Raw genomic sequence first — 27,832 nt, 5'->3', positions numbered from 1 at the left:
AGGTGGATCAGGGGAGACTGGAGCTCCAGCAGGTTCCCCTGAAGAACACCACCCTGTCTTTCTGTGGTCAGGCTGGGATGCGCTGTCTATCATGGAGGTGAAGACCGGATGGGAGCTGCTGGATTGGCCTTGATATGCCGTGTCCTTGTACAGATGAAGGACCGACATCACAGAGATGGCAAGAAGCAAAAGATGTACCACAGATCGCTGGGAATGGGCTGAACAACCTACAGTGATAGGTAAGTAAAACCCTGGCCACATACAGACACCACAGGCATTGGTGTGGATTGAACCAGGGTCCATCAGCACAAGCCCCTCTCACTCAAGCTAAAGGGGTCACTCTTGGAGTGTAGGAGAGATACCGGGTGAGTCTGATGGAATGAATAGAAAGGGGAGCCTGAGCGGAGGTTGCTGGGTCCTTCCCAGTAGCAGCAGGATGCTGCAGGAAGAAGGGCCTGTAAGGTGGGAGTGGGAGGAGAGGAGCAGATGACTGAGGTGGAGATATTTTTACACAGGGAGATATTTGCATAGGGAGCTTTGGAGGTAAGAAGGAGAAGTCCAAACTGGACATGGAAAAAGGGCAGCCAGAGCCAGACTTGGGAAAGTGGGGAAGACAGCACCAGGAGAGGAAGATCATCTCAGCAACTGCAGTTTGGATGGCTGGCAGGTGGGAAGTAAATTCACCAGAACATGATTCACCAGAACGGCCAGGGCGAGGTGCCTGACGAGCGGTGAGTGGAGAGTCCCGTTACAGAGCATGCTGCAAAGCCAGCAATCCCGTGCTACTGCAGATGCAGAGTCGTTGTCTTTCTCCCCCTACACTGCCAATGGAGGGAAGCGTCTGACCTTGTGAATTTCTCCCTGGCTACAGATAACCCATCCTTGCTCTCAGTGAAATGCTATGGTGTACTGTACACAGCATGCATGACACTCAACCTCGGAATGCTGTTAGCACTGTTGTGGAGTGATGGCCAAATATCATTGATGAGCATTGCTCTCTTAGGCCCCTTTCAGAGTGTATTGAGCCTGTGATGAGCCAACCTTCCCTCCCCCATCCCCGCAGGGCTTGGCTCACAGAAACTCTCAGGGAATGGGTTCCTCGACCACAAGCCGGCGAGTGGAGCTAAGCTGTTCCAGGGTTGTACTGCAGCCTCAGGGCTATAGTGGCATGTTCCAGTGAGAGAGGGTCTGTACCAATGGGGCAGGCTGCATCTCAGAAGTGGGGGATAATCTCACGGTTTGGAGACTAGTGACGCAGCTAGGAGGACATTCCTCTAACAGTACAAAGGGAGGGTACTAAGCTGTCAAATGGGGTTCTAACTCAGGGTGTTGGGAAGATATTGACTAGAGGTGGTAAAGAAATGTGAAGAGAAGAAACTGAATTGTTTATGCACCATTGCTAGGAGACTGGGTAAGAAGCAGGAGGAACTAAACGTTCTCATTGATAACTACATTTGATAGAGTTGGTATTATTGAAACCTGGGGGCATGACTTGCATGACTGGACTGTTAAAGTCACCTGCTGCAGTGGCAGCCTTGTGTCTGGCATTTCCCAACTTTTGAGTGCTTGACTTTGCAACCGGAATGATTTTCGTGTTGCTTCTCTCTGTGTGGGTGATCAATATGCAGAACTTAGAACTTTAGCAAGATTCTGGATTGTTGGCTGTGCTACAAGCACTGCTTATATCAACTGTCCCTATATGCTGAGTGTTCAACCCTGCTGGGTCTGAGAGCCGAGTCTCCCCTTCCTTCTTCAAACCCGCAATCGTCCAATCAACACTGAAGAAAGCAACCTTTTCTCATATAAACTGATAGCTACAAGTATTTTCTATTTTTAAACAAGGCACTACCCCAACTCGACACACGTGTGGTTACGGTCCTTAATGCACTACTGGAAGGTGCTCAGACACTGTGGTGATTAGCATGGTATAAAAACCTACATAGGCTAGCGGCCATCAAGGAAGAAAGCCAAAGTTTCTCTTCTTCCTGGCCCCTTGTTCTTTTTAGGAGGCCATTTCCAGCCCTACCTGGCTGAAGTTTTGTTCCCCTGGGGTATCAAACTCATCTGTAGGAGCCTCTAACTCTCTGCCACCACTTCCTCAGGTGCCTTTCTTTAAGCCCAGTTGGGCAGCAGGTTCAGTCACAGTGGCACTGGGCACAGCTTCTTTTTAAAGGGGCCAGTCACCCCGTGCTTGTCATTATAAGAGCTTAGTCCTGCATATAGCTAAATGTAGGGTAGTGGCCAGATATAGGGCATGTTGCTCCTTGAAGTAAATGAAGCAAATGTGCAGCCTTTTCAATACCCTTAATAGTCTCTCATGCTCAATAAGAAGATCCCTTCCCTCCATTGAAGAACAATGTCTGATTTATTGATTTACCCAAAAGGTGTTTCAGCCAGAATCCCATTTCTGAGTTGAAGTGCTTCTGGCGTGCACTCAGAAGCACCAAGAGAGAGAAAAGGAACATTTGTAAATGTTTAAGAACAGTTCCCAGGTGGGAGCATCAGAGAAATAAGGGACAGACAGTGTCCTCCTGCCTTCAACCACCAATTACCCTGCCCCTCCTGCTTAATATAAACTCATCATTAGTTCCTTTTCAAGGGGATTTCTAGCCTTTTGGTTGTAGTTCCAGTGGTTCTGGGTTCTTCCTTCTTTGTTATTTTTTGATCTTTAGAGAGAAATTTCTCTCCTGTTTTTGTGGTTGTGTAACTTTAGCGCCCTCGTGGCCAACATAGAGTCTGCTCTGCAGGTAGCTCTGGCCAAGAAAAGGCACATGCAGGAATGCATCAGGGAAAGCCCCTTCCACCCCAGAGACACCTGTCCCCAGTGTGAACCAGAAGAGTACAATGAATACAGGAAAGGGAAATATTTATTTAGAGAGGGATGAAAGGAGAAAAACAACAGGGGGAAAGCTAGGGGGAACGGTCAAAAACATTCAACACAAGGCCCCACAGGCCCAGTGGTAGCACAGTCTGAAAGGGCTGACACCGAGTAATGTGTCTACACACAAAGTTCAGGAGTCTTGAGCAAAGTTCCAGTCCAGTGGTGCGTCTTGGGTGCTCCAGGTTGTGTTCAGCGCCAGTAAAGTTTCCTCAACAAACCTCTCTGGTGCCCTCTTCTGTCACTCTCTGCAAAGCCACACAGAGTGACAGCCTCCCCACGTAACAAGCTAACAGTCTCCCTCTTATTTAGGGTGACCATATTTCCCTATGCTGAATACGGGACACCTGGTAAAATTACTCGTATTCAAGCAAGTTCAGCTGCAATCAGTCAGAACGATGCAGTACAAATGTTAAAATTAACATCAAGTTGACTGAGCCCCTGTTAAAAAGAAACACTGAGTAGTTGGATTCCTTTTATTTCCCTTCTTATCTTTTAGGCTTTAGGGTTCACATGGAGAGAGGTGACACACACACACTCCCGTTCATCTCTCTGACACAGGGAGGTGACGGGTGACCAACAGGCTCGACCCTCCCTGCTTGGTGCTCTCCGCCCTCCATGCCTGGCTGGGCCCCTGGGCCGGACCCGCCTCTCCTGGTACCTGGTACCACATCTTCCCAAGGCAACCTGTGTGTGTGTGTGTGTGGGGTGGCACACAAGTTCACATGCCCCCCCACCCCAGATTTCTGCCAGGGTTCACACCAGAATGTGGCCAGCAACAGCCTTTCCGCACTATGCTGGGGGGAAAGGATGGAAGCTGCTTCCAGCCACAGCGGAGGAGGGGGGTGGGGAGGAATGACCTGGCCCATGTCTTTGCAGAGCTCATCTCTTCCCCCTCTCCCCCTGACTGTGGCTGGAAGCACCTTGCTCCTTCCTGCCCACACGGTGTCGAAAGGCAGCTGACACCTCCAGGCTGCTGCTGGCCACGGATATAACCCAGCTGCCTCCTGTCCCCTGGCTACAGCACAAGCAGGAAGGGATTAAGCCCTACGGATGCATTGTGCCCAGGGAACCTGACTGCAGGGGCTTGAGTGAACCTGGCCAGTGAGGTGGCTCAGCAGGGGAGGGTGCCTAGGGGACGGACCAAACCCTGTGCTCCGCGGTGGGGGTGGGTGCAGAGGGTGCTAGGCCTCTGTCCGGGGGACTGCTGTGGAGTCTGCAGGGTCGGGATGCAAACAGGCTGGAAATCGCTTCTCCCCCCACCCCCCGCTGCCGCTCCAGAGCTTAGCTGAGGGGCAGAAAGGCTTCCCTGTGCCACGGCTGCCTGGGGCTTTGGCACATGCAGGGCTTGGCTCCTCCTGGCCAACACCCCAAGCCGAGGGTCTTGAGCTTTCCTGCGGGGCCAGCCCAGCCAGAAGCAGTGGGGGAAAGAAGTAGCCTGCTGGCCCGGCTGTTGGTGAGCTGAGCACTCCGAACAGGGGCTGGTTCTCCGCACAGTGCTGGGAGCGGGACACTCCCCGCTGGTGCAGATATGGAGGAGCAGCAGGGCTGGGGTCAAGGTGAAGGGGCAAAGCAGGGAGAGGACAGCGAGAGGGGGAACACCCTGCCACCAGCTTTGCACACCCACCCCCATTGTCAGGCACTGGGTTCCCCCACTCAATGCTGGTGGGCAGGCGGCTGGCAAGCAGGGATCCAGCCAGCAGCGGGACCCACCAGTACTGACTGGGGGGGAGACAGAAAATACGTGATAATTGGACCGTTTTTAGCAAAAAGATGGGACACCAGCAGGAGGGCTTAAATACCCTGTCGTGCTCTTCCCCACTCCCCGCTCCCCTGCCCTCCCAACAGGACTTTCTCCTCATAGAACAATCAACTCTCCGAGATGACCACAGTGGTCCCTTCTGGCCTTAGTCTATGTAGACAGTGCTTACCAATGCTAAACACTTCTGATGACATTTTCTTTGAAAAGCTCTAGTGCCCCCAGGCTTTGGAGCAGGGACTTGAAATTTCCCAAGGAGGTGGCCTTTGTGCCAGGGATGCGGCTTTTGTTGTCTCCAAATATCTACCTAAATTGACCAAATGAGAAGTCTTTGAAAAGTCAGAGTTCACACAGACCCAATAGAGGCTTCTTTGAGGTTAGCAGCTCCATTCCCCCTGGCAATTGTGTCTGCACTGGCATGCTCCAGCCTGGGGCTGAGCAGGACTTTCCCTACAATTGCAGCTCTCAGCTGCTGCGGTCTGTGCTGGGTCCAGATACCTGAACTGAGAGCAGAGAGCCTGTCTCTCCTGTGCTCTCAATTACCCACCTCCCCCATCCCACTGGGCCCAGACAAGGAAGTACTAGATTCAAATGCAGAGACTAGGGGACAGGGGTGAGTAGGTTGGGAGAAAAAGCCTAAGGGATGCTGGAAGCTGGCAGGAGGTGAAAAAAACTGGCATTTGGAGTTGAGGGGAGGGCGGAGAGTAGACCTGAGTGAGCACCATCCTCTGCTGCCCATTTCCAGCTTCTGGCAAACAGAGACTAGGGACACCATCCCTGCCAATCCTGGCTAATAGCCATTGGTAGACCTATCCTCCATGAATTTATCTAGTCCTTTTTTGAACCCTGTTATCGTCTTGACCTTCATAACATCCTCTGGCAAAGAGTTCCACAGGTTGACTGTGCATGGTGTGAAGAAATACTTCCTTTTGTTTGTTTTAAACCTGCTGCCTTTTAATTTCAGGCGGTGACCCCTAGTTCTCGTGTTATGAGAAAGAGTAAATTACACTTCCTTATTTACTTACTCAACACCAGTCATGATTTTATAGACCTCTATCATAGCCCCCCTTAGTCGTCTATTTTCACAGCTGAAAAGTCCCAGTCTTATTAATTGCTCCTTATGGAAGCTCTTGCATACCCTTAATCATTGTTATTGCACTTTTCTGTGCCTTTTCCAATTCCAATATATATTTTTTGAGATGGGGTAACCACATCTGCACGCAGTATTCAAGATGTGAGTGTAACATAGATTTATATAGAGGCAATATGTTATTTTCTGTCTTATTATCTAGCCACTTCTTAATGGTTCCCAACATTCTGTTCTCTTTTTTGACTGCCGCTGAACATTGAGTGGATGTTTTCAGAGAACTATCCACAATGACTCCAAGATCTCTCTCTTGAGTGGTAACAGCTAATTCAGACCCCATTATTTTATATGTATAGTTGGGATTATGTTTTCTAAAGTGCATTACTTTGCATTTATCAACACTGAATTTCATCTGCCATTTTTGTAGCCCCGTCACCGAGTTTTGTGAGATCGCTTTGTTGCTCTTCACAGTCTGCTTTGGACTTAACTTTCTTGAGTAGTTTTGTATTATCTGCGAATTTTGCCACCTCACTGTTTACCCTTTTTTTCCAGATCATTTACGAATATGTTGAATAGGACTGGTCCCAGAACAGACCCCTGGGGGACACCGCTATTTACCTCTCTCCGTTCTGAAAACCGACCATTTATTCCTATCCTTTGTTTCCTATCTTTTTACCAATTACCGATCCATGAAAGGACCTTCCCTCTTATCCCATAACAGCTAACTTTGTTTAAGAGCCTTTGGTGAGGGTCCTTGTCCAAGACTTTCTGAAAATCTAAGTACGCTATATCCACTGGATCGTGGTCCACATGCTTGTTGACCCTCTCAGAGAATACTAGTACACTGGTGAGGCATGATTTCCCTTTACAAAAAACATGTTGATTCTTCCCCAACAAATCATGTTCATTTATGTATCTGATAATTCTGTTCTTTACGATAGTTTCAACCAGTTTGCCTGGTACTGAAGTTTGGCTTCCCAACCTGTAATTGCCAGGATCACCTGTGGAGCTTTTTTAAAAATTGGCATCACATTAGCTATCCTCCAGTCATCTGGTACAGCAGCTGATTTAATCTCCCACAGTTAGCAGTTCTGTAATTTCACATTTGAGTTCCTTCAGAACTCTTGGGTGAATAACATCTGGTCCTGGTGACTTATTACAGTATAATTTATCAATTTGTTCCAAAACCTCCTCTAATGACATCTCAATCTGGGAGAGTTCCTCAGATATGTCACCATAAAGAATGGCTCAGATTTGGGAATCTCCCGCACATCCTTAGCCATGAAGACCGATACAAAGAATTAATTTCATTTCTCTGCAATGGCCTTATGGTCCTTGAGTGCTCCTTTTGCATCTCGATTGTCCATGGCCCCATTAGTGGTTTAGCAGACTTCCTGCTTCTGATGTACTTTAAAAAAAAATGCTGTTACTTTTTGAGTCTTTGGCTAGCTGTTCTTCAAATTCTTTCTTGGCCTTCCTCATTATAGTGTTACACTTCATTTGCCAGAGTTTATGCTCCTTTCTATTTTCCTCCCTAGGATTTAACTTCCACTTTTTAAAGGGTGCCTTTTTGCCTCTCGCTGCTTCTTTTACTTTGTTGTTTAGCCACGGTGGCATGTTTTTGGTTCTCTTACTATGTTTTTTAATTTGGAGTATACGTTTAAGTTGAGCCTCTATTATGGGGTTTTAAAAAGTTTCCATGCAGCTTGCAGGGATTTCACTTTTGGCACTGTACCTTTTAATTTCTGTTTAACTAACTTCCTCATTTTTGTGAAGTTCCTCTTTCCAAAATTAAGTGCTATTCTGTTGGGCTGCTGAGGTGTTTTCCCTGCAACGAGGATGTTAAATCTAATTATATTATGGCCACTATTACCAAGCGGTTCAGCTATATTCACCTCTTGGACCAGATCCTGTGCTCCACTTAGGACTAAATCAAGAATTGCCTCTCTTTTTGTGGGTTCCAAGACCAGCTGCTCCAAGAAGCAGTCATTTAAGGTGTCAAGAAACTCTCTCTGCATCCAGTCCTGCGGTGACATGTATCCCGTCAGTATAGTTGAAATGCCCCATTATTATTGAGTTTTTTATTTTTGTAGCCTTTCTAATCTCCCTGAGCATTTCACGGTCACTATCACCATCCCGGTTAGGTGGTCTGTAGTATATCCCCACCGCTATATTCTTATTGTTCAAGCATAGAATAACTTTCCATAGAGATTGTATGGCACAGTTTGGTTCATTTAAGCTTTTTACTTCATTTGATTCTATTTTTATTTTCACATATAGTGCCACTCCCCCACCAGCACGGCCTGTTCTGTCCTTCCGATATATTTTGTAGCCTGGTATTACTGTGTCCCATTGATTATCCTCATTCCACCAAGTTTCTGTGATGTCTACTGTATCAATATCCTCATTTAAGATGAGGCACCCTAGTTCAGCAGTCTTATTATTTAGACTTCTACCATTTGTATATAAGCACTTAAAATTGTTACTTTTCAGCTGTCTGCCATTTTGTGATGTAAATGAATGGGACTCTTTTTCATTTGATTGTTTCTCATCCAATCCTAGCAGTATTTTATCGTCCATCCTCTCCTCCTTACTAGAACACAAAGAATCTCCATTAATAGATCCTCCCCTAAGAGATGTCTCTGTTCTAACCACATGCTCCTCCACATATGTCAGCTTTCCCCCAGCCCTTAGTTTAAAAACTACTCTACAACGTTTTTAATTTTAAGTGCCAGCAATGTGGTTCCACTTTGGTTTAGGCGGAGCCCATCCTTCCTGTTTAGGCTCCCCCTTTCCCAAAAGATTCCTCAGTTCCTAATAAATCTAAACTTCTCCTCCCTACATCATTGTCTCACCCATGCATTGAGAACCTGCAGTTCTGCCTGTCTAGCTGGCCCTGCGTGTGGAACTGATAGCATTTCAGAGAAAGCTATCATGGAGGTCCTGGACTTCAATCTCTTCCCCAGCAACCTAAATTTGGCCTCCAAGACCTCTCTCCTATCCTTCCCTATGTCATTCGTACCTCCATATACCATGAGCAGAAAGAAGGTGAGGGGGAATGGCAGATGGATCTGATGAAGAGCTGGGATTCTGGAGAACTGGGACTGGCTGGGCAAAGAGATTGAAAGCAGGACCTGGGGCTGGAGATTGCGAATGGATGAGGAGCCTGGGGAGTTAGATTGGTACAGGAGGCCAGGATGCTGGAGAGAGACAGACCAGATGAGGAGATGGGAGGAGGACAACTGGGACTGTTTGTCTTTGAGACTGCAACTAAAGCCAGTGCTGGGACATCCCAAGGCTCTCCAGGCACTTTCCACATTTTCCCAGATTCCCCCTTCATCTCTGTTTACTTCTCTTTCCAGTTTAGCCCCTCAGGGACCACAGAGCAGTTAAAGGGAGGAACCACAGGATTTGCAAAGTAACTTCTTAAACATAGACACTTTACTCTTAGGGCATGGCTACACTTGCAGATGTAGAGCGCTGTGAGTTAAACCCACCTTCGTAAAGCGCAGTAGGGAAAGCGCTGCAGCCTGTCCACACTGATAGCTGCAAGCGCACTGGCGTGGCCACATTTGCGGCATTTGCAGAGGCCTTAATAACACCTTAATAACAAAGATAATAAGTTTGGCAGTTGCCAATTCCCTAACAAGCAAATGATAGTGGCAGGAATAAAAGAGGAGAGAAAGAGAAGAGTGGGGGGGAAAGGTAAGATCCCTTCACAAGATACGTCTCTCTCCTCCTCTTCCGCTTATCTTCAAGAGGTTGAGCAAATTACCGCCGCTGGGCAGAGTGAGTGCGGTATGCTGCCGCTATAACGGGCAGTGTGCGTGGGTAAGGACAATTCAAGGACCTCCTCTGCCTCTGAAGTGGTGGAATTGACAGCAGCACCTTGATTGCTCCGCCCAAGCTGTCCCTGAGCCGCGAGCAACAAACTGTCAGCCAAGTGCCAGTCCATTGACAGCCAACTGACTTTCTGCACACAGCACACTTCCTGCGTGGCACGTGGCACCAAAAAGGGTGGGGTCTCTCTCTCGCTCTGTTACTAGGCAGAATAGATATCATAGGACAACAAACGGTTACACAGGGCAACTCATAGGAAACAAGGGAAAGAACTTATTAAAAAAAAAAAAAGGGAGTATTATCCCTACATTGAGGGCTCTCAGCAGAGGGCCTATCATGGCACGTGCCATTTTGCTGAACCATAGCGGGCTCATTATCAGACAGGATAAGGAGGGGGGTGCTGCAGCTGGGAACAATGAAGATCCTGCAAATGACCCTGAAGGCCAGGACGTGGTCATCGAATTATATCAGAAGGAGCAGTTTGGAGAAGACACCGGTGAAAACCCTAAAGAGGGGGATGCGCCTGACCAGAGACTGGAAGTCCAGGCTGGTAACTGCAACTCTCCTCCCCCAACCCCGATTTTTTTCCTGGATAAATTGTACTTTCAAAACTCAGGACTCAGGCCAAATAATTTACTGTCCTGGATAATATTCCATGCATCGTTGTGTGTGTGTGTCTGTGATATAGTGCAGACGCCATGCCATTTGCCCAGCCTGTCCCCTCACCCTCCCTCCTCCACCTTCCCCTCCCCTTCAAGCAGCCTCTGCTGTGCACAATCCAAAATGGATGTTTTTTCAAGAATTCAGAGTCTGGGCTGTATGGTTGGTGCTGAACCCTACAGTCTTTAGAAAGGTTTCAGAGTAGCAGCCGTGTTGGTCTGTATTTGCAAAAAGAAAAGGATGACTTGTGGTACCTTAGAGACTAAATAAATGTGTTCGTCTCTAAGGTGCCACAAGTACTCCTAGTCTTTAGAAAGTTCACAAACAGAAATCCATGCCCCTCTGTATCCCCCCATTTCACGGCAGGCAGACAGGTGGGAGTGGAGGGGTTGAAACACTGCTTGGATGAATGCTCTCCATCCTAGCTTAGGCTTTGGTTGATTTCCTTCATTTTTTCCCAATCCTGGTAGTTTATTCTAGGAAATTTCTCATGTAGCATGAATTGTCAATGGTCTTTCAGGTGAACTGGGAGTGCAAAGCTGCTAGGGCATCCATAATAAGTAGGGTCCTACCAAATTCACGCACCATTTTGGTCAATTTCACGGGCAGAGGGGTTTTAAATTAGTCAATTTCACCATTTCAGATGTTTACATCTGAAATTTCACAGTGCTGAAACCATGGGAGTCCTGACCCAAAATGGGATAATGCGGGGAGGTCAAAAGTTGTTTGGGGGAGGTGTCGCAGCATTTCCCCCCTCACTTCTGTGCTGCCTTCAGTGCTGGACTCTGAAGGCAGCAGCCACTAACCTTCCTGAAGCGAGAGGAGGCTCCCGGATGTGGAGGTGGGTCCCAGCTGGTGGGAGCACCTCAGCTGGGGCTCCTAGCTACTGGTTCCCTGGCAGATTAATGCAGGGGCCCCGGCCAATTTTGGGGGCCCCAGAAAAATAGGCACCTGAGCCCCAGCAGGAGCCACAGGGGGAGTAAGCCCCGAGCCAGGGCAGCCAGAGCCCTGGCAGGAGAGAATTGGAGGATGGAAGCCTGAAGCCTGGCACCCCAGTCCCTGCTGCAGCTGCGGAGCAGAAGCCCTGAGCCTGAGTGCCTCAAGTTCTGGCTCCAGCCGTGGGGGCTGAAGCCTCGAGCGGCCACTGCAGCTGCCGGGCAGAAGCCCTGAGCCCAGGTGCCCAGATCCCTGGCAGGAGTGTGTGTGTGTAGGGGGGAGGCAGAAGCCCCAAGCCCGGGCACCTGGCTGGAGTTTTCGGGAGCTCAAGACATGAGTCTGGGTGCCCCAAACCCTGGCTGCAGCCTCAGGGGCCAGAAGCCCTGACCCTGGGCACCCAGAGCCCTGGCCGGAACAGGGGCAGGTGGGGGTGGGGGCAGAATCCCCAAGCCTGGGCAGAAGCTGCCAGGGCCAAAGCCCTGAGCCCAACTCTGGGGCTGCTGCAGCACAGATCTGAGGGTGTACCAACCTCACTAATGCGCTGCGTCTACAGGTGAGGATAGCCCCACCAAGTGCAATTGTGCAGGGGAAAATCTTGTCCTGTCCCCAGCCCAGCGGACTAGCGGGATGCTCCAAGCCAGCACGGGAAGATGGGATTTCACAGGGCAGGGCTAATTTCACTGTCCTTTATAATTGGTAGGGGCCTAGCTATAGAAGTAGGTTGAGAGATGACTTTATTTCGGTATAGAACTCCTTTCATGGGGAGAAAATAATGAGTACCAAAATGCTCTTCAATCTAGTCAAGAAAGGCACAACAAGAAGCAACGGCTGTCAGCTGAAGCCAGAGAAATTCAAATTAGAAGTGAGGCAAGAATTTTTGACAGTGACGGAGACAAACCAATGGAACAAATAACCAAGGGAAGAGGTGGAGTCTCTGTTTCCTGATGGCCTCACATCACAACTGGTTGTCTTTCTGGAAGCTGGGTTTCAGTGAAACACAAGGAATTGAGCTTAATATGGGGTAAGTGTCTGAAATGTCATGACTTGTGAAATAGAGGCTGGATTAGGAGATCTAATGGCCTACAAATCTATGAAAAACTCAGTGAGGGATGAGGAACAGATTCTGCTGTTTTACTGGAAAGCCTGCTTGTTCCCCAGAATCAAGAGTGAGCAAGTGGGGTGATCGGGGGAGCAGCTCAAACATCCAACCTGGCTGTCCAGGAGCAGACATCAGCCCTGCAAAGGGGAGGTGAGTGTGGCAGTGACTTCACAAGGGCCTGTGGCAGGAATTCAGCCTATTGGGCAGAGGTGGTGAGGAGGCTGTGACCTCACAGAGCTCCCTTGACATCAGACATGCAGTACAGCGGTGCAGGTCAGGGGGAACCTCGGAGAACCCTGAAGCCTTGCTGAAGCAATCCTCCTTCTCACGGTCTCTCCTTGAGGACCAAGAGAGGATTTGTGTTCACGCACCTGAGTGCTAAGAAGGAGCTTCTTTGGGAGTTTTCACCTTCCTGTGTTGATTTTGGAGAAAGCAGAAATCTCCTGTGTAGAAGGTAAGATTCTCAGTGAGAGTTGGAACTTCTTCAGTCTTCTCCATGCATTGCCAGCCAAGCTCTAGGCTCGGAAAACAAAAGGTAAATGGGCAGAAAAATGTCCCGCCTAGGATTCTTCCCCTTAGTAACGGGCTACCTATTCTGGATCCTGCAGGTATTGGTTCTTGGCGCTAATGCTATTTAACATTATGATCAGTGATTTGGAAGCAAATATACAATCATCATTGGTAAAATCTTGGTTATGAAGTATTTCTGGAGATTTAATCTAAATCCGCTATGCTATAGTTTGAACCCATTGCCTCTTGTCCTGCCCTCTGTGGCAAGAGAACAATTTTTCTCTATCTTCCTTATGAAAGCCTTTCAAGTTTTTGAAGATTGCTATCATTTCCCTCTTTTCCAATCTAAACATGCCAATTCATCCAGCCTTTGCTCATATGACATACATTCCACACCTTTGATCATTTTTGTCACTCGCCTCTGGATCCTTTCCAGTTTCTCTACATCCTTTTCATACAGCAGTGACCAAAATTGGACACAGTACTCCAGCTGAGCCCTAACCAGCGCTGAGTAGAGCAGTACCATCATCTCCTATGACTTGCATGGTATACCTCTCTTTATGCAACCCATATTGCATTTGCTTTTTTGCATTTGCTGTGCAGAGAGCCTGAAAACGGTTTTGCACCTCTATCTGCATTGGGGGTACATAGGTTCTCCTCTTTCTTCTTCTGGAGGTCACATGCTGCCAATATTCTCCCCCGTTCTGCACTGCACTCTTTGATTCTTCAGCATATTGTGCTTCAAGCACCAAACAGACTTCTATCCAGAAAACCTTCATGTTCTCTGATGCAGCACAGGGTTGATACTTGCCTCCCTAGTCCTTTAACCTTCTCTTCCAATAGAGTGAGCACACACACACATTGGAAGAGTACAATGCCTACAGGAAAGGGAAACAGATATTTACAGAGGAGAAAAACAACAGGGGCAAAGATAGGGGAAGCAGTAAAACAGGGTTACATTCAACACAAGGCCCTACAGGCCCAGTGGTACCACACTCTGAAAGGGCTGACACCGAGCAATGTGTCTGCACACAGAGTTCAGGAGTCCTGGGCAAAGTTCCTGTCCAGTGGTAAGTCTTGGGTGCTCCTGGTCGTCTTTGGTGCCAGTAAAGTTTCCCAAAAAACCCCTCCAGTGTCGTCTTCTGCTGCTCTCTGCAAAGCCACACAGAGCGACATGTGACAACCTCCCCACTTAACTAGCTAACAGCCTCCCTCCTGATTCCCAATGCAAAGTCACAAGCCCCAGTACTCACAGCCCCATACAGCCCTGGGCAGCCCTGATACTTGATCCAGCTCCGATTTGCCCTTCTCATGCAAATCCACCCTAGCGCAGTGCTCCTCCTGGCTCCTGTCCTGGGGTGTCCCTGATCCCCAGCTCTGTCCCTCCCAGGCTTCAGGCAGGTTCTCCGCTACTTCAATCTGTGAGGGCCTGCTTGCTGCAGCCCTTCTGTCTGGACCTCCAGACGCACACCCTATCGCTTTCTCCCCCATCTCTCTGCTCCCCTGCCCTCCCAACAGGACTTCCTCCCGATGGAACAATCAGCAAACCCTCCCCAACCCCCACCCCCCGAAAAGATCCACAGAGGTGGGTCCAGAGGTTGGGTCCGATTGGTGCAGTCTGATAAGTGTCCACCAGGGGGACTCAGTCTGTGACAATAACCACATATGTTAGAGCCAGCTGGGTAACAAAAAATCCTTCCTCGCTGGGGATGTGGAGCGAAGCGAAATGGAGAAGAAGGAAAAGCATCCAGTAAGATGCTTCCTGAATTTTACACCAGAGAGGCAAGGAACACAAGGGACCAGGGCCTGGTCTGGGAACCAGAACAAATACATTGTTCTCATCCAGGCTTTTCCATTCAATCACTGTGTGACCACAAGCAAGTCACTTCATTTCCCTGTGCCATACAGTCTCCCCAATTTTAAATGAAGATCATCAAGGTGGGTTTATCATACCAGTTTAGAAGGCGGGAAACTCAGATGCATAGAACTGCAGCCTGTTGACACGCTAGATGTGAAGTGTGTTTGTTACCAGGGGACCCCCATGCGTGGTTCATAACCCCATGGTTGAAACTGCTGCGAAGCATGTTTTTGAAACCATATGAGAGTAGGGCTGGATGCCCTTTTCCTGTACTACAGGGTGGAGTGGGTGTGTGGTGCCTGGGGGACGGCAGGGGGTGAACAGACTCTCAGCCACTAACTGTCTTCAGCATTTACACCAACGATCTGGAAGTCAATATCACATCACAGCCGGTAACATCTGCAGGTGGCACAAAGATTGGTGTCGTGGTAAATAATGATGAGGACAAGTCAGCCCATTCAAACAACACATTTGAATACAGCAAATGCCCAGTCCTAATCTAGGAGTGAGGGAGATTAATGAGTGGAAGAAATTGCCTAGGGAAGAGGTGGATTCTCTGTTTCCTGATGGCCTCACATCACACTTGGCTGCCTTTTTGGAAGGTGTGTTTCAGTGAAACACAAGCTATTGGGCTTAATATGGGGGTAGGGTGTGAAATTTCATGGTTTGTGAAATAGAGGCCTCATTAGGAGATCTAATGGCCTAAAAGAAAATCTATGAATCTTTGAAAAACTCAGTGTGGGGTGAGGAACAGACTCTGGGTAGCCTATTTGCTCCCCAGAATCAATAATGAGCATGTGGGGTGATCTGGGGAGCAGCTCAAACATCCTACTGGGCTGTCCAGGGGCAGACATCAGCCCTGCAAGGGAGAGGTGGGTGTGGCAGTGACTTCACAAGGGCTTTGGCAGGAACTCAGCCTATTGGGCAGAGGTGGTGAGGAGGCTGTGACCTCACAGAGCTCCCTTGACATCAGCCAGGCAGGACAGGGATGCAGGGCAGGGGGAACCTGGGAGACCCCTGTAGACTTGCTGCAGCAAGCCTCCTTCTTGTAGTCTCTCCTAGAGGACTAAGAGAGGATTTCTGTTCACGCACCTGAGTGCTAAGGAGGAGCTTCTTTGGAAGTGCTTCTCCTTTCAGTGTTGATTTTGCAGAAAGCAGATATCCCCTGTGTAGAAGTTAAGATTCTCAGTGAGGGTTGGAACCAATTCAGCCTGATCCATACGTTGCCAGATGAGTTCTAGGTTCGGAAAACACAAGTAAAGTTGTCAGAAAAATGTCCCAACTCGGACTCCGCCCCCTAGTAACGGGCTACCTAATAGGTCTCAAAATGTCCTTTTAAATAAGGAATCATTATCGAGCGAGTGTCTTTCTAGTAGGGTCTTGCAGGGATTGGTTCTTGGATGTACACTACCTAAAATTTTGATCAGTGACTTGGAAGCAAATATACAATCATCACTGTAAAATCTGCCGATGACAGAAAGATCGGGGGAGTGGTAAATAATGAAGAGGACATGTCACTCATATGAAGCCATCTTGCTTGCTGAGTTACCGGAGCACAAAAAAATAACATATATTTTCATATGTCCAAATGTAAAGTTTCCCTTTTGGAACAAAAAATATAGGCTATATGTACAAGAGGAGGACTCTGTCCTGGGGGCACTCTATCATGGGAAATAGTAACCCTGAAAAAGACTTGGGCTCATGGTGGATGATCAACTGACCATGAGCTTCCACTGAGACACTTTGGCCAAAAGGGCAAATGCGACCCTGGGACCCATCCATAGCGGAATCTCCGGTAGAAGTAGAGAGGTTCTGTATCTCTGTACTGGGCACTGGTGCGACCACTACTGGAATATTGTGTCCAGTTCTGGTGTCCACAATTTGAGACAGATGCTGATTAATTTGAGAGGGTTCAGAGAAGAGCCACAAGAAAGATTAAAGGATTAGAAAACATGCCTTATAAAGATAGGTTCAAGGAGCTCAATCTATTTAGCTTAACAAAGAGAGGGTTAAAAGATGAGCATAAGGGAACAACTATTTGCTAATGGGCTCTTCATTTGAGCAGAAATAGGTATAACAAGATCCAATGGCTGCGCGTTGAAGCTAGACAAATTCAGACTGGAAATAAGGCAAACATTTTTAACAATCAGCGTTTGAAGTAATTAATCCAGGATTGTGATGGATCCTCCACAACTAGCGTTTTTAAAATCAAGATTAGCTGTTTTTCTACAATATGCGCTCTAATTCAAACAGGAATTATTTTAAGGGAAGTTCTATGGCCCATGTTATACAGACTAAATGGTCAGAGTGGATCTTTCTGACCTTGAAATCTATGACTCACTGAGGCGTTTGGAATTTGTCCATTTTTTTCTTCTCTTTTCCGCCCTTCCTCATGTCTTTTCTTTTCTCTTCTCTTGTTCCATTTCTCTCTGCTGCTCTTCTTCCTGAGGCAGGTGGGGCTGTTCTCCAGCTGTCATTGTAGGAGGCCCTCACAAAGAGGTGGGGTGGAATAGTGCACTGACAGAGATCTCCACCAGAGTGATCTCCTGTCATGACTAGTGCTTTCTTTTGGCCATCTGTTGAGAATGCTCAGCCTCCAGTCCCTGAGAGTCTCCATGCTGATTGGGTGAGCTGGGGATTATTACTGAGTTAAAAGGGAGGAGATTCAAGTCATTGTTGGCTGAGAGCAGTGAGGTCTAAAGCACAATTCAATGGCATTTCTTTGTCAGTCTGTAATGCGGTAATTTTTGAAGACTACGTCCTATTGATTCCAAAATTTCAGGGAATTTCTAGGCATTGGTGGAAAGAACCTTGTTGATTTTATTTCAGAGTAGCAGCCGTGTTAGTCTGTATCCGCAAAAAGAAAAGGAGGACTTGTGACACCTTAGAGACTAACCAATTTATCTGAGCATAAGCTTTCATGAGCTAGAGCTCACTTGAAGTCACTTGATTTTCTTTTTGCTGATTTTAGTGACAACTGGAAACCACTACCACCAGGAAAGCTTGATTTCCACACTGTGCCCATTTAGTTGGTGCTGCAGGTAGAGGCACATTGTGACATCAGAGTTAACTTAGCCAGTCAATGCTAATCCTGTGCAGATGATTTGCATCATTAAACCCCATTGGTTAAAAGGAATCAGCAAATGATCCTGCAGGTTTCAATAGGAGAGATGACCAAGGCAGAGGCCGTAGGGTTAGGATTTAAGGTCAAGGTTATTGGAGTGAGTGAGTGATGGGTGGCTGAATTACCTTGGATGTCACAATGTTACTGCTCAGGCTACTCTGCCTGCAGAGCCACATGGGCAGTGACTGACTGTCAAGGGGAAGATTTTGTTGATCTGAAACTTATAAACCAAGAAGAGCAGAAGAGGAATGGCTTAGACGATTTGACAATAAAATGTAGGTTTTACAGCATTATCCAGTGCAATTGCTACTGGTTCAGAGGTAGAAACTGGCCCTACATAAACAAACAAGTGTCCAACCCTCTAGTTAGTCTCTTTTAAGACTGAGTCAATAATTCATAACAAATTATTGATATGATGACTTTTGCTGCCTTCTCTCCTTCAATGGCATATGAGCAGTTTATGATTCTCATGAATGTAGTAGTTCTCCTAAAATCAAGATGAATAAAAATCAATGCTTGTTTCAAAACCAAGAAACCCAAAAAGGGATTTTTTAAAAGTTAAATTGGATTCTTTTTATTTAAATTAAAAACAGGTTTATTTTTTGAAAAGCAAATCTATTGGAGATTAAATTTGAAATTATGACAACCCATGTTAATGCCTAAACTTGCAATAGCTTAGTAAAGTCATTTAAATTAAGTAATAAATATTTACAAGTCCATGGTTGCTGCCAAGTTTTAATGGTAATCAAACCACTGAACTGATGACAGTCTTTGGCTGGAAATGGTTTATTTGGTTTATTGAAATGGTAAACCAGCTTTTGACAGCAGTAGCCTCTTCTGCAGGCACAGAAAGAATATTTTTTTAATTTAAGTTGATTCAGCTAGTTCAGTTCAATAACAATTTCATTCCAATTTCAGAAACTGACTGGGAGTGGAAAAAGAAGGAAAGCTTGTTTTCCTCTTCCAGTCTATAAATAAAAACTAGACGTGAGGGGGTCAGACCTATTCGTTCTAAAATCTGAGAGACACGAAGACCAGATACAATCAGTTCATTTCATTAACTGCAGATACTTCCTAAAATCAGTTAGTTTTAAATGAAAAATATGTTTCAGTAAATTTTTTTGTTCTTATGTATCCAGCACATTTAAGGTAGTTTTGTTCAATTAATAAGCCAATTGAAAATGCTGTTTTTGTGCATTTTTAAGTGCATTTTAATTTTCATCGAAATAGTGCGTGGACAAATCATAAGTAAAAAATCCATCATAGTCTTGGAAATAAATGCATTGTTTGCCATTTTCCAACATAATTAAAATGTAAAAATTAGACACAAGAAATGTAAATTAAGCCACATAACTGCTTACATAAATGTACATAGATATACTTTACCATCATGGTTAGCAAAAGAAAAAGCACCAAATTTAGTGTAAAGACTATATTTAGTTGCAAATCAACATTTTTTAAAAAAAGAAAAGGAGTACTTGTGGCACCTTCGAGACTAACCAATTTATTTGAGCATGAGCTTTCGTGAGCTACAGCTCACTTCATCGGATGCATACCGTGGAAAGTGCAGTAGACGTTATATACACACAGAGACCATGAAACAATACCCCCTCCCACCCCACTGTCCTGCTGGTAATAGCTTATCTAAAGTGATCATCAAGTTGGGCCATTTCCAGCACAAATCGAGGTTTTCTCACCCTCCACCCCCCCTCCCCCACAAACTTACTCTCCAGCTGGTAATAGCCCATCCAAAGTGACCACTCTCTTCACAATGTGTATGATAATCAAGGTGGGCCATTTCCTGCACAAATCCAGGTTCTCTCACCCCCTCACCCGCCTCCAAAAACCACACACACAAACTCAATCTCCTGCTGGTAATAGCTTATCCAAAGTGACCACTCTCCCTACAATGTGCATGATAATCAAGGTGGGCCATTTACAGCGTAAATCCAGGTTTTCTCACCCCCCCACCCCCATACACACACAAACTCACTCTCCTGCTGGTAATAGCTCATCCAAAGTGACCACTCTCCCTGCAATGTGCATGGTAATCAAGGTGGGTCATTTCCAGCACAGATCCAGGCTTTCTCACCCCTCCCCGCCCCCCGGGAACACACACACACACACACACATAAACTCACTCTCCTGCTGGCAATAGCTCATCCAAACTGACCACTCTCCAAGTTTAAATCCAAGTTTAACCAGAACGTCGGGGGGGGGGGGGGGTAGGAAAAAGCAAGGGGAAATAGGCTACCTTGCATAATGACTCAGCCACTCCTAGTCTATATTTAAGCCTAAATTAATAGTATCCAATTTGCAAATGAATTCCAATTCAGCAGTTTCTCGCTGGAGTCTGGATTTGAAGTTTTTTTGTTGTAAGATAGTGACCTTCATGTCGGTGATTGCGTGACCAGAGAGATTGAAGTGTTCTCCGACTGGTTAATGAATGTTATAATTCTTGACATCTGATTTGTGTCCATTTATTCTTTTACGTAGAGATTATCCAGTTTGACCAATGTAAATGGCAGAGGGGCATTGCTGGCACATGATGGCATATATCACATTGGTGGATGTGCAGGTGAACGAGCCTCTGATAGTGTGGCTGATGTTATTAGGCCCTGTGATGGTGTCCCCTGAATAGATATGTGGGCACAGTTGGCAACGGGCTTTGTTGCAAGGATAGGTTCCTGGGATAGTGGTTCTGTTGTGTGGTATGTGGTTGTTGGTGAGTATTTGCTTCAGGTTGCAGGGCTGTCTGTAGGCAAGAACTGCCCTGTCTCCCAAGATTTGTGAGAGTGTTGGGTCATCCTTCAGGATAGGTTGTAGATCCTTAATAATGCGTTGGAGGGGTTTTAGTTGGGGGCTGAAGGTGACGGCTAGTGGCATTCTGTTATTTTCTTTGTTAGGCCTGTCCTGTAGTAGGTAACTTCTGGGAACTCTTCTGGCTCTATCAATCTGTTTCTTCACTTCCGCAGGTGGGTATTGTAGTTGTAAGAAAGCTTGATAGAGATCTTGTAGGTGTTTGTCTCTGTCTGAGGGGTTGGAGCAAATGTGGTTGTATCGCAGAATTTGGCTGTAGACGATGGATCGTGTGGTGTGGTCAGGGGGAAAGCTGGAGGCATGTAGGTAGGAATAGCGGTCAGTAGGTTTCCGGTATAGGGTGGTGTTTATGTGACCATTGTTTATTAGCACTGTAGTGTCCAGAAAGTGGATCTCTTGTGTGGACTGGACCAGGCTGAGGTTGATGGTGGGATGGAAATTGTTGTAATCATGGTGGAATTCCTCAAGGGCTTCTTTTCCATGGGTCCAGATGATGAAGATGTCATCAATATAGCGCAAGTAGAGTCGGGGCTTTAGGGGACAAGAGCTGAGGAAGCGTTGTTCTAAATCAGCCATAAAAATGTTGGCATACTGTGGGGCCATGCGAGTACCCATAGCAGTGCCGCTGATCTGAAGGTATACATTGTCCCCAAATGTAAAAGAGTTATGGTAAGGACAAAGTCACAAAGTTCAGCCACCAGGTTAGCCGTGACATTATCGGGGATAGTGTTCTTGACGGCTTGTAGTCCATCTTTGTGTGGAATGTTGGTGTAGAGGGCTTCTTCATCCATAGTGGCCAGGATGGTGTTATCAGGAAGATCACCGATGGATTGAAGTTTCCTCAGGAAGTCAGTGGTGTCTCGAAGGTAGCTGGGAGTGCTGGTAACGTAGGGCCTGAGGAGGAAGTCTACATAGCCAGACAATCCTGCTGTCAGGGTGACAATACCTGAGATGATGGGGCGCCCAGGATTTCCAGGTTTATGGATCTTGGGTAGTAGATAGAATATCCCAGGTCGGGGTTCCAGGGGTGTGTCTGTGCGGATTTGATCTTGTGCTTTTTCAGGAAGTTTCTTGAGCAAATGCTGTAGTTGCTTTTGGTAACTCTCAGTGGGATCATAGGGTAATGGCTTGTAGAAAGTGGTGTTGGAGAGCTGCCGAGCAGCCTCTTGTTCATATTCCGATCTATTCATGATGACAACAGCACCTCCTTTGTCAGCCTTTTTGATTTTGATGTCAGAGTTGTTTCTGAGGCTGTGGATGGCATTGTATTCCGCACGGCTCAGGTTATGGGGCAAGTGATGCTGCTTTTCCACAATTTCAGCCCGTGCACGTCGGCGGAAGCACTCTATATAGAAGTCCAGTCTGCTGTTTCGACCTTCAGGAGAGTGGTCACTTTGGATGGGCTATTACCAGCAGGAGAGTGAGTTTGTGTGGGGGGGGGCGGAGGGTGAGAAAACCTGGATTTGTGCTGGAAGTGGCCCAACTTGATGATCACTTTAGATAAGCTATTACCAGCAGGACAGTGGGGTGGGAGGGGGTATTGTTTCATGGTCTCTGTGTGTATATGATGTCTACTGCAGTTTCCACGGTATGCATCCGATGAAGTGAGCTGTAGCTCACGAAAGCTCATGCTCAAATAAATTGGTTAGTCTCTAAGGTGCCACAAGTACTCCTTTTCTTTTTGCAAAGACAGACTAACACGGCGGTTACTCTGAAACCAACATTTTTGAATGATTCTCAATTAATGAGAATCAACCTATCATGAGGAAAATAACTAAAAAGTACAAATGCAAAACATGATTAAAATCAATGATTTAAATCAATCCACCCAGATGTCTACTTCTGGGATTCTGAATTTAGGAGACCAGACTGAGACCCTCATTGACTAGACACAGACAGGAACCCAGGAACAAATTCCAGTCCTGCTAGCATCCAAGCCTCTAAATCTGAGGAACAACTGAAGGCAGCAGGAGACTGAGGGGTGCTGAGAATTTCAAAACCCAAAGATGTGATATTGGCTCTGGATGGGGGAGAAGCAGGAAATCATCAGGGATTCTTGACAAATCACCCATTGTCCTTTGGAGCTCAAAGGTGTCTAACACTCATGACCTACTCAAATCGCACTTCTGCTAGGAGTTAGAGAAGTGTCTCTATCCCAAACAGAGGTGGTGAAACTGAGGGAAAGAGCAAGAGGTGTTTACACAGCAATGCTGTGGCCGAGCCAGAAAGAGAAGCATAAGAAAAAAACATTCATCAAAAATGTTTTGCATTTAAAACTACCCGATTTCTTAAAGAAAGGAAATATTAGCTGTAGTTAGTGAACTGAATTGATACATTCTGGTCACCATGTTCTTCCAGATTTTTCAATGGGTAGATCTCATCCCCTCACACCCAGTGTTTATTCCTCGATTGAAGGAAGCAAACAAGTTTGCCTTCTTTGCCAACTCCCAGTGTTCTTTTCAAATTCCATTAACTAGTCATTGAACTGAACGAGATGGATAAACTGAAAGGAAGAAACGATTCCTTCTGCACTTTCACAGGAAGGGCTGCTGCTGTCGAAAGCTGTTCTAGCACTTCCACGAACTCTGCTTCCGGGTGCTTCAGTCGTTTGACTCTCCTTAAAACTTGGCAGTAAACATGTCCTACTTAAGATGGATTTCTTTCTCGTCTCTTGAAATTATTTTAAGAGATGATAACAAATTTAGTCCTTAACATAGATTGTCAAATTCAAATTGAATTTGAAGCAGGCTTATTTTTAACGAAAAAACCCATGGTGAGTTTAATTTGAAAAACCCGGTTCATATTTTAAAAACCCTCTATTGTTAATCCACCTGGCGAGGGACGGAAAAGCCTCCTAGCTCAATTCCCACCAAGAAGGGCTGATCCTCAATCCAAGGTCTAGAGCTGGGCTCCTCACTCTGTACGGGGTTGAACTGAAAGCCCAAATCTAAACTCTAGGAATTTGGATCTGACCGATGAGGGTCCAGTGCTGCATAGCACTTACAGAACGACTTTTCCTGGGTAAATCTCAGCACTTTACAATAAGTGAGTAAGTATTAGATCCTCATTTTACTGCTGGGGACTGAAACACAGAGAGGGGGAATGGCTTGTCCGAGGTCCCATAGGTCAATAGGAAAATGGTCACTGAAAGCCAGGAGTCCTGACTCCCAATCCCCTGCCTCGGTCCCTCCAGCCGGTCACACTCCCTCTCAGAGCCAGGGAGACTGGGAACAGGGTCCTACTTGCAACTGCCAGCTCTGGAAAGGAACATTCCTCTAGTGGTTAGTGTAGGGGCCTGACACAGGGCTCCTGGGCTCCACCCCTGGCTCTGTCACTGACTCCCAGTGTGACCCTGAGGCAGTGGCTTCCCCTGCCCAGGCCACAGTTTTCTATCAGTGGTGTTGGAGTCCCTCCCCTACAGCCCTTGGCTTGTCAGGCTTCAGGAATGTGTGTGAGGTGCTAGGAGACCTTGAGATGGGAGGTGTCCTGCCCACAGTATGTCAGAGTTCTGGACCCTGGCTGCTAGCCTGAGTTTATCCATCGTTTGGCAATAAAACATGTTTTTGTTTTCACAGCCGCTGTTGGTCTCCCTGCTGGCAGGGCATTGTGCAGCTCCCTTTTCAGCCCAATTTGGTGCGGGAAAACGAGGAAGAGGGCCAGGAACAGACCAACTCTGAGCATCTGCCAACCAGCACTGCACCATCTAGACCGAGTGAGTGGCAGGTAGCATTTCTTCAGAGGCTTCCCCGTTCTGCTTGGGGAGAGGCAGAAATGGTGGGAGGAGGAGGGGGGATCTCCTCCCAGTGAGACTAGATTTGCTAACACAGCCCCCTGCAGCCGTTTGCTCTGGGCCTGGGCAGCGTGTTTCTTGCAGGGTGTTCTCCAGAGCCATCTCCAGCCCAGCAATAGAGCTCCCAGCTCTTCCCTTGTAGGAGTCTCTGGGGGGTCAGACCCCAGCAGCTGCTGACCACCCACTACTGCACTGAACTCTGTGGGAACTGAGGGGGACTCATGCCTCATATGATTGGGACCTTGTGAAGTTTAGCTGGGGACAAGTTCCCAGGCCAAACTCAGACTCCTTCCCGGGTTCTGGTCTTTCTCTAGCCAGGGAGGGCAGGTAGCCTGGGCGGGAGGAGGGAGCTGCTTGTCCAAACAGACTGAAAACCCCACTGCTCTGAACGGATGAGACTCCCCCTGTGTCACAGTGCCTCAGAAGGGAGAGGGAGCTTTGGGAGCAGCCTGTGCTGTGAGCTGCTGCCAGCGTGTGTAGATTGTAGTCCCTGTGCCCCATGGTGGGGCGTGCAGTGAGGGGGGAGGAACAGGGGGACAGAGCAGACAGGCCCGTTAGTGAGAGCCTGCCTTGACCCCAGACTCATGGCTTCTCCCCACTCAGTTCCAGGATGGAGAGGCTCAGGCCGATGATGGAGAGGCTCAGGCAAATGCTGCAGAAGAAGGCTGTGCAGCTCACTCCAGAGCCAGTGGGAAGCAGCTGCCAGCTTCCCCAGGAGGAGAGCAGCCCCTCTGTCCCCACTGGAGGGGAAGTAGCTTGTGGCCAGGCCAAGCGGTGGATGTGCCTGGCATTCTGGAGGAGGGAGACACCAGCTCCCAGAGGAGGCCCTGAGGCATCTTCTGGGGCAAAATGGAGGTGGCCCAGGGTGCATCTGTGCAGGAGGGAGCCAGGACGGGACAGAAGCTTGGCAAGGGGACTCTGTGGCTTCCTCTCCAGGAAGCAGAAGATCCAGGAGCCCAGCGCCAGGGCCCAGGAGAAGCCACCCCCCTGCCTGGCCACTGAAGAGGCCCCAGCCTGCCTAGGGGAGGAGATGGGCGACCCCTGCTGTCATAAATATAAAGGGAAGGGTCAACCCCTTTAAAATCCCTCCTGGCCAGAGGAAAAATCCTCTCACGTGTAAAGGGTTAAGAAGCTAAAGGTAACCTCGCTGGCACCTGACCAAAATGACCAATGAGGAGACAAGATACTTTCAAAAGCTGGGAGGAGGGAGAAAAACAAAGGGTCTGTGTCTGTCTGTATGCTGCTTTTGCCGGGGATAGACCAGGAATGGAGTCTTAGTACTTTAGTAAGTAATCTAGCTAGGTATGTGTTAGATTATGATTTCTTTAAGTGGCTGAGAAAAGAACTGTGCTGAATAGAATGACTATTCCTGTCTGTGTGTCTTTTTTGTAACTTAAGGTTTTGCCTAGAGGGATTCTCTATGTTTTGAATCTAATTACCCTCTAAGGTATCTACCATCCTGATTTTACAGAGGTGATTTCTTTACTTCTATTAAAAGTCTTCTGGTAAGAAAACTGAATGCTTTTTCATTGTTCTCAGATCCAAGGGTTTGGGTCTGTGGTCACCTATGCAAATTGGTGAGGATTTTTACCAAATCTGTCCCAGGAAGTGGGGTGCAAGGGTGGGGAGGATTTTGGGGGGAAAGACGTGTCCAAACTACGTTTCCCAGTAAACCCAGTTAGAATTTGGTGGTGGCAGTGGAGATCCAGGGACAAAGCATAAAATTAATTTGTACCTTGGGGAAGTTTTAACCTAAGGTGGTGAAAGTAAGCTTAGGAGGTTTTCATGCAGGTCCCCACATCTGTACCCTAGAGTTCAGAGTGGGGGAGGAACCTTGACACCTGCTCTAGCACCAGCAGCTCCACCTACACCCAAGGCGCCAGCAGCACCTCCGAGGAGTGTGAGAGCCCTGAGGCTGGAGGCTCCCACAGTACTGGTGAGGGGAGACCCAAGGGAAAGGGAGAGTGACTGGGGCGGGGGGGCTTGTAACACCCTGTGCCATTGGTTCACTAAGTTGTCAGTCCTCAGCTACGTGAGCCCCACTGACACCAGTGGGTGTGGCACAGCCATGCCTGGTGCAGGGCATTCTCGGCGGAGTTAGGGGGGCTCCAGCCTCCTGGACCCCTCATGATGTTGCGGGGGTGGCCTGACTGCCATGGTGCCCTGAAACTGATGGAGCTGAGGGCATCTCTGGGAGGGGCAGGGTGAGGCCCTTTCTGCCCTGGGGTTCTTTACAGAGGAGGGGGTCACATTAAGCCTTCTCTCTCCACTGCACCCCGTCCTTCCCCTCAGCAGCAGCAGAAGTCACCCTCTCTCCTTTTCTGCCTAGCATTTCTCCCATGTTATCTGGGACCCTCAAGAGGGGGTGTTTGTCCCACGCAGGACAGGGTCTCCTCTCCCCACAGACACTGTCCCAGTTACAAACCCTGCCTGTGCAGGAGGACCCTGTGGTATGGGCTTTTCCTATCCAACCCATGGAGGACCTGAGCCCTGGAGCCAGTTTGGGTGGGGTGGGGAGGTCCCTACCTAACAGGCTCTCTCTCTCCCGCATCCCCACTCCTAGTAGGTGCAGGAGAGGACCAAGCAGCTCCGCTTCCTGCACGCTATCCCCACTCTGTGCTTCCGTGCACAAAAGCAGGGGCAGGACACCCTGCGGCCGCACAGCTCCAAAGCGTCCCTTGTGGAGAGCATTGTGAGCGAGACCGGTGCCCAGCCCCTTGGGGGAGGGGGCCAGACGTGGGACGAAGAGAAGCCTCCCCTGCACCAGTGTGGGGAGATGGTGGGGCTGGAGGGGGCAGCAGAGGACAGGGATTCCTGGGGCTGAATACTGGGAAGCTGGATGTGTGTGTGCGGGGGGATATGCTGGCTGTGTCTGCAGCGCACTTTGGCCTCCTCTCTGGGAAGTGCCTATGGGTAATCAGGGCCAGAATCCACCTGCTGTTTTGTCTCCTTTGGGTCTCCCAGGAGCTGATTGAATACCTTCCGCTGGGCTCTGAGTCAAGCTCCATCCTCTCCAGCTCTATGGCCTCGGTTTGCCACGTCCAGGTACGCGGACCCTCCCGTCCAGTTTCCCTAACCCTGGTGCTGTTCAGGCTGAGACCTGGGACTCACAGATCCCCCCACTCCTAGGTTATTTGTGGGTGTTCTCATCCTCCGGCCGAGGAGGCGGGAATGTTCACTCTTTCCTGGCTGTGTGGTTGATTTTACTCCAGTGACATTACAGTGGCCTTAGGGAGAGGATCACCGGGGGGGCGGGGGCAGAGATAACAGGGGCAGCAGGGTCCAGTGGTGAGATCAGGGGAATGGGCCCTATTGCAGCCCTGCCACTGATTGGGTCTGTGACTTCAGCCAGGTCACTGCGCTCCTTGGCACCTTCATTTCCGTTTTTGCTGGCCGGTGCCTATTTCCCTCATGTTTCATGTCCATGGTGGTGCCACCACCACTCTGGTGCTGCAAAGTCGAATCGAGGCT

The 27,832-nt window shown here is 48.0% G+C and overlaps 1 long non-coding RNA gene across 1 annotated transcript; it reads left to right on the top strand.

Moving 5' to 3' along the window:
- LOC125631042 (uncharacterized) lies at nucleotides 1-25,632 on the top strand. The gene is made up of 3 exons (XR_012666752.1): nucleotides 1-239; nucleotides 24,147-24,283; nucleotides 24,965-25,632. It is a non-coding gene; the product is annotated as an uncharacterized LOC125631042 (long non-coding RNA).
- Nucleotides 25,633-27,832: the final 2,200 nt, after the last annotated feature.

The sequence above is a fragment of the Caretta caretta genome, chromosome 2, assembly GCF_965140235.1.
Source record: "Caretta caretta isolate rCarCar2 chromosome 2, rCarCar1.hap1, whole genome shotgun sequence".
In the NCBI taxonomy this organism is placed as follows: Eukaryota; Metazoa; Chordata; order Testudines; family Cheloniidae; genus Caretta; species Caretta caretta.
This window is presented reverse-complemented; position numbering and strand designations above follow the sequence as displayed.